This window comes from Onychomys torridus, chromosome 1 (assembly GCF_903995425.1).
Source record: "Onychomys torridus chromosome 1, mOncTor1.1, whole genome shotgun sequence".
In the NCBI taxonomy this organism is placed as follows: Eukaryota; Metazoa; Chordata; class Mammalia; order Rodentia; family Cricetidae; genus Onychomys; species Onychomys torridus.
The window spans coordinates 34,495,220-34,505,256 of NC_050443.1; positions in this window are offsets into that span (position 1 = coordinate 34,495,220).

Consider the following 10,037-nt stretch of genomic DNA (forward strand, 5'->3'; position numbering starts at 1 on the left):
TGTCCAGAAGAGACCACTGGGCAGCACTCGGGTTCCCTGCTAGGCCAGTGGAAGACTGCAGCACCACTCACTTCCAGGCCCATCCTCTGTTCTTCCCACGGTTCTGATAGCTGTCCCCGGTTATCTTTCCAATCTCTCTCTTACTTTCTCCAATAGAATAAGAGCCCCAGGAAGGTGGGGGAGGGGTGTCCATTTTGAGATTTAGTGGTAATAGTGACTTAATTTTAGTACTGAATAATAAACTATACTGGCACTGAAAGGTCTTCGTAGCTCAGTGAACTACCCACACACACACAGGTAATGTTACAAATGCCTTTTTTTTTTTTTTTTTGGTTTTTTGAGACAGTGTTTCTCCATGTAGTTTTGGTGCCTGTCCTGCATCTCGCTCTGTAGACCAGGCTGACCTCGAACTCACAGAGATCCGCTGGCTCTGCCTCCTCCTGAGTGCTGGGATTAAAGGCCGGTGCCACCACCGCCTGGCACAAATGCCTTTTCAAAGGGCACAGTAAACCTTGAAGTTTCATGTTACAAGCCAAACGTTGGTTGGTGCAGTTTAAGATTCCACACTGCAACTGACCTGTAAGATACTGTTGTGTGTTAGCTTTTGATGAGGCAATTTTTCATAGACTCAACCAGAACGGCTTGCCCTTAACTGTGCATTCTGTGGGATTTGTAACAAAGACAGGCACTGCTGCTCTTCTCACTAGATGGTGGGTTTGAAAAATAAAGCTATTTTCATAACTATTATTTCTGTTCCTATCAATGTGAGTATCATTTTAATTAGTAAGCACAAAATTTTCTATCAGAACAAAAACGACTCATACCACAAGGGCCTGAGCTTGCACATCAGGCTGGAGGGTCCTGTAGTCTGCATATGCACATATAATATAAAGCTGGCAACAGTGGGTCCTACCATAGTAAACTGGTTGCCCAGATACGAAGCTTTCCTTAAAAGATCTGATTATTTCTAATTAAAATGTTTAAAAAGCTGGATGTGTTAACCAATGCCTGTAATCCCAGAAGGCTGAAGAGGACAGATAGAGAAGTTGAGGCCAACCTGTGTTCTATAGCAAGATCTTGTCTTCAAATAACAATACTAATTGGTTCACTTAGAATTAGCAGGTAAATAAAAGGGTGCTATCATGAATGACTCAGCAAAATCTCGGATGTACTGCCTAGACAATTCTAATGATTAGAAACATTTCAATACAGTTCTGAGCAGGCAATGGGAATTGTTTGAAGTAGCCATCTTCCCATCTCTGTTCAGAGTTTTCAAAAGAACGAGCGGCTTGTGTAGGCTGGGAGTGTGTTAAACATGAGGTCTTCATTAGCATGCATCTCCATGTAGCCCTGCTGAGGTCTCTGATAGGATTCTTCCCACGAACCTCCGCTTGTGGGCTCCTCTGCAGTTCAACAGCCTGTGGCTTAATGATCCTGCCTTTTCCTTAGACACAGGTGTGGCTGAGGCAATTCAAAATCCTGCGGTATGTCCTGCCATTTTGTTAGACTTTGATAGCATCTGGAATATGCTGAGCCAGGAAGATAACGGTAGCCACCTAGCCTGGGAAACGTGGGCAGGGCTGGCCAGTTCTCACCTCCTGGAAGTCCATGTGGGCAGGACTAGTCCATCTCACCACCTGGAAGCTTAGTAAAGTGGAAAGGGTGAGAACATTCTGGAAAGTAGGAAACCCCAAACTGCTTCTTACTAAGTGAGATCTTGAGACAATTCTAGCTTAAGAACTAAAGAATTTAAGTATGGTGTCATTTAAATTTATGTATATTTTGCTTTTGTTTTCCTTTTACTGACAGAAGCAGAGGCTTGATATGTAGCCAAGCCTAGCCTCAACTCAAATTAGTCCTCTGATTCAACCTCTTGGTTATAGGTGCACAGCTCCATGCCTTGCTTTGTTTTGTTTTTTTATGTTGGTTTTTATTTTGAGACAGAGTCTCACTCTGTAGCCCAGGCTGTACTTGCAGTGATCCTCCTGCCTCAGCCTCCCACATGCTAGGATTATAAGTCACCATCATATGTAAAATGTTTTAACCAACAGTTAAGACATAGCAAGTACAAGGCCCTTGGTTTGACTCCCAATACCATAAAATAATAATCAGTTATGCAGTAAGCATAGTAATGAATACTAGGAAGGACAAGGTAGATTTGAAATAAATACATTTAATTCTCTTCTATCATAAGAAAAATAATCATAGGTCCCATTTAAATGATGTTTCAGAGAGAGGGGCTATTTGGGAGGCATAAGAAATGAACACAGGGCTAGAGAGATGACTCAGCAGTTAAGAGCACTGACTGCTCTTCCAGAGGTTCTGAGTTCAATTCCCAGCAACCACATGGTGGCTCACAACCATCTGTAAAGAGATCTGCTGCCCTCTTATGGCCTGCAGTCCTAGTGCTGTATACATAATAAATAAATAAATCTTTAGGAAAAAAGAAAGAAAGAAAGAAAGAAAGAAAGAAAGAAAGAAAGAAAGAAAGAAAGAAAGAAAATGAACACAGAAAGGTTAAACCCATTATTTGTAAGGTTGGTTCTGGGAGAGGAGTGGGGTTGCAGAGGACCGAGGCACAGGCATCTTTGTGAGAAAGGCTTCAGGCTATAGTCTAGGTTAACCTGGAACTCACTGTGTAGCTCAAGCTAGTGTCAAACTCCCAGCATTGGTTCTGCCTCAGCCTCCAGAGCGCAGGGTTACAGACGTGAGCTACCACACCCCATAAGGGTGTCTGTGTGATGATCAGTTTTTGTTTTGAGCATTTCAAGCAACCATAGCTAGCTAGACCTGACCTGCCTATTAGTAGGTTGGGCTAGATGGACAAGGGGAGCCTGATGGGACACATGTGACTCTGGTCTGGTAGAGTCCCAGCTTTGGCTGTTGGCCTTGTTGAGACAAGAATGATGTCGGGTAAGCGCAGCCTCCCCTGTTCCGGTGTGTGGCCTTCCTTTGAAGATTTGTGTGCCAGACCAGAACTCCTGATAGAGCCTTATAAAGTGGGGCTTTGTAGCTGAGATTTTATCCTCGGGTGGCCTGAGAAATGGCTGTTCTGGCTAAGTTACCGGTGGAGGACTATGGGAGCCTGTCTCTGCCGCAGCCCCGTGTTCCCGAGAGCCGCTTGGCCACTCACTGCCTGTTCAGTACATCCTAGGAGGCCACCCCTGTTTGTTTTCTCAGACGGGATCTCACTTGGTAGCTGTTGCTGTTTTGGAACTCATTTTGTTGGCCATGCTTGCCTTGAACTTGTGGTAGTCCCACCTCATCCTCCTAAGTGCTGGGAATACTGGGGTGTGCCACCATGCCTGGCTAATACTTTATTCATATGGGTTTTGTTTTGTTCTGAGATTATGGGTGTGCCATTATACCCAGATTCTAAGTTGTTTCTTTAAAACCCACTGTGTAGAGCCTTCCTAAGAAGTGCTGAGTATAGCGATCTGTTCCTGGCATCCCTTGTTCCCATTGTCCTGTGACAGCGGTCATCATCTTGCAGCTTCAGTATTCCTGAGGATCCAGTCAGGGAGCACTGCATTTGGAGAAAGACCGGTGAGGCCATTAAAACCCCCTGCTCTGGAGCTAGAGCAGCCGAGGCGGCTCATCCTAGCTGCATGCTTTCCCTCTGGGGTCTCCTTCTTGCCTCAGTTTACTCTGAGCTAGAAATAGGTAGAGTCTGTCCCTGCAAGGTGAGCACTAGGTGCAGTGCAGAGCACTAGGAAAGTGCTGTGAACACAGTGACCGTTGACATTTCCCTATCATCAGCCTCTGGCATGGCCACTAGCGTCTCCCCCAGACTGCACGAGGAAGGTGATGGGATGGAAGGAGCTCCTGATGTCCCCTGAGCTAAAGCATTCCCAGCCACACAAGAAAGGTTGAAAATTTGCCGTTTTCTTTCCAGAACCTGCCAGCAGGGAAAACTGGTTTCTGACGTGTGTATTTAAATTAAAGTTCCTTAAATAGAACCCATTTAGCTGTCCCATGGCTATAGAGGACTTCCTGTGGCTTCAGGAATGACAGAGCTTTTGAGGCCAGCCTCTTCTGTCTGCATCCCCGTCATCAGGAGCAGGACTCATCACCCTTCACACAAGACTGGCCTGGGTTCCCACCTGCCCCAGCCACCTTGTAGCCCTGGCTCTCCCCAGGCCAGTGAAGGGCATGAAGCCCTCAGTGCTTTGCTTCCTGCCGACTTAGCTGGCTTGTAGCAGAGGAGATGAGACTGCGGCATGTAGAATCAGAAGAGTTGGGGAGGAGAGACCAGCCACATCCTACCTTTGTGAAAGTTGGATTTTATTAGGGAGAATAGGGTGAGCTTAGAGATAGGAATGAAGAAAGGCATCATAAAAAGTACAAAAGGAAATAAACAATATTTTGATTTTGGACTGGATTACAAGAGAATATCTCAAAATGTAATAAAATAAATGGTTTTAATTTCACTAGACATTGAAAACATTTAACAAACATCAAGACGTGTTTGCTTGTCCAGATGAGCAAAGATGGCTTTAACTCCTAAAACTTAATGTTGGCAGAAGTGTGAGGAATCGACCCAGCGTTGTCTTGCATAGTTGTTTAGGATTCTGCCATCTTCTTGGAGCAGTGATAGACAGGACGCGTCACTGTTGGAGGTGCATATGCTGTTTGATGTGGATGGCTGACTTGAGAAATATCTCTGAGAAGGTGATCAGTCAAGTTATCCAAGGTGTGTGTCCAAAGAGCTTCAAATAGCTGATAATAGTGAAATATTGAATGGAAACCAATAGTAGAGACAAAATTAATCCCAATAATGAAAGTTTAAAAAAGAAATCTCAACTGATTATTCATGTGGTAGAATGAGCTATTGGTCTCGGTATTTGAAATGGAGTTTTACTATGTTGTTCAGGCTCGTCTCGAGCTCATCAGCTACAGTATCCTCCATTTCACCTTCTGAGTAGCTGGGACCCCCAGAGGAACCCACCTTGTACCTCACCCCTGTCTAGTCACATGTGATCCTCACAGGCAGAATCAGTCAGCTTCTGCATCCTTTGACCTTGTACTTGGCATGTGATGTCCCTTGGTGGGTTGTTATGGAAGTCTGGCCACAGTTACCAGTAGGTAAGTAACATCCCTAGTCAGACCCTCACCTGAAACGCTAGTTCCCATCCCCTACCCCTCCACAGCTGCAGGTAACCTGTCCCAGCTGTGGGAGACCGGCTCCCACTTTTTCTCCAGGGTACTCTTGTGGAGTGAGGGGTAAGAGATTTAGATAGAAATATAGAGGAGAGAGAGAGACAGATAAAAACACAGGGTAGCCTCGGGAGGGCCTGGATCCTAATCCACCAGCCCTTTCTGTCGCTTCTAAAGGGCTTTTTAAAAGAATGCCAAGGGGTGGAACAAAAGACCTCCCCCTAGCACAGCCAAGTGCAGACCCGTCCAAACACCTGGTAACTACTCATGTGGTCAATCCACCATCCCCTTATGCAGCCCCACTGTGGAAAGCAAGCTCAGATCTCACTGGGAAATGTCTGTGGGCTCCCACACCCAGCTGCCTGTGGTCATGGCATTGCTAGAATGCTTAGGTGGTGGGTGGGCACTGCAGATGGGGATCTCACTGGGGCAGCCTTCGTACCCCATCACCAGTGCTGGAGTGGACTGCTAGGCAGCTGCCTGACTCATCGTGCTCCTGTAAGTAAGCCCAGTGAACCCATTGGTTCACTGAGCTGGGCTTGATTCTTTTGCCCTGTCTTTAGTGCCCTCTTATCTGTGGGGAACATGTGTCTGTTCACATTGTCTCAGGAACTGTCACATATACAAACGCTGTTAGACCGACAGGACCTAGGCCATAAGAAATCTTAACTTTGCATTCCTACTGTATTTCCTGTAAGAAGGACATGCTCCAGTGCTTCCTTACTCCAGGAAGGGTCAGCTACCCAGGCAAGACTCAAGCTAGCCACTGTTGTCGAGCTGAGCACGTGTCCAGATGGGGCTATTCCAGCTCAACCAAACCCCAGCCAGCTTATAGGAATGATACAGGTGGCACAAGCGCAGTCTGAATTTGCTCAAATGTTTGTACAATTAAGTAACTGTGTGGGGGCAAATGGTTGTGCAGCAGTAGTTGATGACACAGTCCACCAGTTGCAAATATCTTACACCGTAGTAAGCAACTGTTTCAATGGTCAATATGGCTTCAGAACACAAGCTTTCTAGGTAGAATTACATATAACAACATGGGCACTCAGACATATGGCGAGTTGTGGGTACTTACACAAAATGAGAACCAGGGAAATACTGGGTTCTTGAGCTGGAGTCTTTGGTTTTATTTTGTTTCAGTTTTCAAAGAACGTGGGTCTATTTCATTCATATCTACTAAGAAAACAGAGTTGCCTGTCTGGAACAAAGAGGTGTTCTGCTAGAGACTAGAGAAGCTCAGAGGACAGGCAGTTAGGGAGAAGGCTGGAGCACAGGTCCAATATTTAAAGAGGCAGACAGTGATGGGGGCAGGGGAGAATGCTTGCTGAGGGTACCAGCTCTAGATCCTCCCAATATATATACAACACTATTATTTTAACTGGCCTCATTTTGAAGGGAAGAAAATCTCCAAGATTCAGTGGGGACATTTTGCTGTGACATGACTTCAGAGGGCGTCCTCCTGCCAGTGTGCACATCCATTCCCATTGCATGGCTTTGAGCAGCGGTAGTGATGTATGGGGCTGACAGGAAACACCAGATTTGGGGTTGTAGCATCTGAACTCTCATACAGGAGGGACTTGGATAAAGGTCAAGCAAAGAGCATATAGCACAAGGGATGGATTGCAGAATCGGCTAGAAACAGAGGTCATGTGCTCCATCAGCCCTGGTAGCTGAGTCATTGTGTTCCAGCTGCAGGACGCTTCTAACCTGGCTTTGTCCTGCCATGAAAACCAAGAGGCACCTGCTTCTCTGTTGTGAGAGTCCCTTCAGTACCTGGAGTCATCAGTCAATAACTGCTAAGATTTAATACACATGAGATCACTTTGAAAATGAAATGCTAACCGGATACTAAGAGCTGCAACCTGGGTTTAGGGGAAGTTGAAGGGGAGTCTGTAATCTTAAATCATACACCCACTCTTTGAGAGCAGGAAAGGAGTCAGCAGGAGAGACACACCAAAGGAAATCTGCAGGACAGTGACAGGCTGGAGCCTAGAGATGAGTACGTGTGACAAGTTTAGAAGGTCGCCAGGGTTTCATAACAAGAAAAATATTGCTGAGTGTGATGAAGACCACTTCATTAGGAATTAATCAGAAGTGTGTTGACAAATCGGAGGGGCAAAGTACAGCTTCTGACAATGTTTTCTAGGCTACTCATAGAAAGCCCCCAGGCTTTGTGTGAAATGCTTTACCCAGGTTCAGTGTTAATGTCAAGCCTTCCCATCTGTATTTGAGAAATAAAAAGTGAGAAACAGAAACTCTTGCTTTAGTTTAGGCATGGCCCTGCAGTCAGCTGTGTGCAAGCCAATGTCAGAGCAGTGACATCAGCATGAATGGAGTCAGCTGAGTGCCCGGCCTCCTAGACTCCAGGGAGCAGAGCCTGCCAGGACACTAGACCTGGATGTCGCTGTAATTTATGGTGTAGGGATATGGGCTGGAGAAGTGGAAGCTGCCAGACATCACTTGCTTGTATATTTTCATATGCTAAAAGATAAAATAAACCCTTTAGGTGCTAGAGAGATAGCTTAGCAGTTAAGAGCACTTGTTACTCTTGCAGAGTAACTGGTTGATTCCCAGAACCCATATGGTAGTTCACAACCAACCATAAGTCCATTTTCAGGGGATCTGATGTTCTCTTCTAACCCCTGAGGACACCAAGCATGTACAAGGTGCACACACTTACATCAAGCAAAACACATAGAATTAAAATGAATCAATAATTTTTTAATTTTATTTTTATTCACTTGGTTTTAAATTTTAGTTTATTATTATTATTATTTGTGTGTGTGTGTGTGTGTGTGTGTGTGTGTGTGTGTACACACAAATACCCTCATAATCTCATAATATAGGGGACACATGTACTGTGACGTGTGTGGAGGTCAGAGCTCAATTACTTAGAGTCCATTCTGAATGTCCACCTTTATGTGGGAGCTCAGGATCAAACTCAGGTCTCTAGGCTTGCCCAACAAGTACCTTTACCCACTCAGCCATCTTGCTGATCCTGTTTACTCAGAGTTTTGAGACATGCCCACAATATAGTTCTGGCCAGTCTAGAACTTTCTACATAAACTGGATTGGATTTTAACTTGCCATGACCCTTCTACTTCTGCCTCTTCCAAAAACATTTTAAAGGTTGTCCAAGCAATACATGACTAGCTTGCCCTTCTTACAAAGTAAAACAGTACCAGGAAGATGAAGCCTCTTCAATGCCAGTCCCAGGCCCTACATTGTTTGATTCAGTGTTTGTGGTTCTAGGCTATCTTCTGTTTCCATGACAACTGATGATCGTTCTGTGGGATGGCATCAGACTCTGTCATTCCACAGCTTGCTGTTTTCCACTCCTGGGTGTGCCTTCCAGAATTGTCTGTCAGGTCCTAGTTCTACCATGTTCTCCCTAGTTCTTTTGCACATTATTGTGGAATAAACTAACAAGGTTTGCTTACAGGCAGAGGCTCTCCTCTTTCCCTGTTTACTTTTTAGTGGTGATGAACAAGGGCTTATAGGTACCTTCTTCTGGTGCCTCTTGTCTTCATGTCCCATCCACGTACTCCCAGCCCATCACACAGATCAACATATTGAGTGACAATCAGTCCATCACACACAGCTAGCTTTTCAGTGCTGGCACCCTCACACTTTCTATTTCCTGTCCCAGATCATCTCTGACCCCTGTTGGAGGAATAGGGCAGTTGACACCAAGGACCACAGTTGGCAGATGGAAAACTTGGCTGTTAGCCTCCCCTGTATTTCTTCAGATTCTCAGGCCAGCTCACCAGCAACATTAGCCTTCATGTGTGTTAGCCTTTGTATATTTCACTCTGGCACATTTCGGGTTGCCACCATCTGAGAAGCCATTCCAAATCCTGGTGGAGAGGCCACATCCTCCCTGAAGGCACCATCTCCTGTGGAATTGGGTTGCACTGTCTTCCTAGAGCACCCAGAGGAACTACACAGCAATACTAGTGCACAGAGGGAAGGGCCCCTGCCCTCTTCTGTCTCCTGAAGCAGGCTGCTCATGCCCCCACAGACCCACATAGCTCCTCACAAGACCACTTTACCGACCTCCGAGGGCTCAGACATGAATCTGTGGAACCAAGGCCGGGGACAAGGAGTTGAGCAGACATCTTGGTGATAACCAAATGTCATTTCTCATTATTATGATGACTCATATGTCACACACATCTGAGTCCATTCTAGGATCCATTAGCTGAGTCTCCCTGATATGCACGAAAGGTCCCATGAATGTTACAGAAACCCATATCTGCTTCAGAAAGCATCATTTCCCCTGGCCTGAGCTGGCAATTTTCACTCATTCTTCAGAACTTAGCCCTACAGCCCTTGAGGCCCCTCAGGCAGACTAGGAGCCCCTTTGGTATCCTGAAGGTGCCCATGTAGGACACTAACTCCTTCTCTTCTATGCCATAACCATTCACAGTGCTGACACTCCCATGAGGCCAGTTGAATGTTGAGAACAAGCTGCCTGGCTTGTCTTTAAATTACCCACTCATAGCCTGGCCTGTCTAGGCAGTTAGAAGATGCCTCTCAAGGGAATAAATGAAGGAATGAGACATTGAGCTCTTCCCTAAAGCATAACCATCACTGCTGGATGGACTCCCATCCAACTGGCTCAGGCTCAGAATGGCACCTTCAGGACCTGAGCCAGGTACAGAGAAGTGAAGAGAGAGAGAGGCTACCAGAGGCTAGGGAGGGGTGGGAAATGGGGGAGTCTTCTAGTTTGCTTTTCTTTTGCCATAATAAAACACTTGACTAAAAGCAATTTGAGGAGGAAAAGGAGTGTTTGGCTTATAGGCATCTTTCATTGAGGAAAGTCAGGGCAGGAACTCAAGTAGAGACCATAGCAGAATGATACATTCTTGCTTGCT